The sequence below is a fragment of the Gavialis gangeticus genome, unplaced genomic scaffold (genome assembly GCF_001723915.1).
Source record: "Gavialis gangeticus isolate Ggan-Ray unplaced genomic scaffold, GavGan_comp1, whole genome shotgun sequence".
In the NCBI taxonomy this organism is placed as follows: Eukaryota; Metazoa; Chordata; order Crocodylia; family Gavialidae; genus Gavialis; species Gavialis gangeticus.
This window is the reverse complement of record NW_017729001.1, coordinates 32325965-32326488: the sequence shown is the minus strand read 5'-3', so window position 1 is coordinate 32326488 and position 524 is coordinate 32325965. Positions and strand designations below refer to the sequence as shown.

The following is a 524-nucleotide window of genomic DNA, read 5'->3' as shown; positions in this document are numbered from 1 at the left end:
CAGAAAGGGGGGGGGGGCAACCAGCACAGCCCGGCAGGCTGGGACACCCCCGCAGCGGCCTGCTTGGCCCCGCCCGGCGCTGCCGACCTCCTCCCGCGCCCGCACACAAAGGCGCCGCGCGGGGCTCCCGGCCGGGCCGGCCCCGCGCCGTTACCTGAGCCCCAGCCACAGGCCACCCCCGCTCGACGCCCGCTTCGCTTAGTTACCAGGCCCTTGGTAACGGTTGCTACACCAGAGTGGTGCCGTCATTTCCGGTCGCGCGGCGCCCGTTGGTCGCAAGGCGCCGCGTGGCAGGAGGGGCGCATGCGCAGTGCGTATCTGCGGTGGCGGGAAAAGGGCCTGAGGGCGGGGCAGGCAGGTCGGGCATGTGGGGCTTGTCCTGGGAGAGCGTAGGTCATGCCTGCTCCCCCCACACATTCGCTCCAGGCCTGCCTGCAGCACTTGCCCCTCTGGTAGAAAGCAAAGCAGAGGCTGGAGCTGTGTGTGCGCCACAGCCCGACGGGGGAAATACCTAGTGAGGGTTA

The 524-nt window shown here is 70.4% G+C and overlaps 1 protein-coding gene across 2 annotated transcripts in view; it reads right to left on the bottom strand.

Moving 5' to 3' along the window:
• Nucleotides 1-249, bottom strand: part of IFT81 (intraflagellar transport 81) — a 63370-nt gene extending 63121 nt beyond the window's left edge. For both annotated transcript variants that reach the window (XM_019507315.1, XM_019507314.1), the window contains exon 1: nt 155-249. The gene's annotated coding sequence lies outside the window, so the exon portion shown is untranslated. The remainder of the gene's footprint in view (nt 1-154) is intronic.
• Between the last annotated feature and the right edge of the window lie 275 nt (nt 250-524).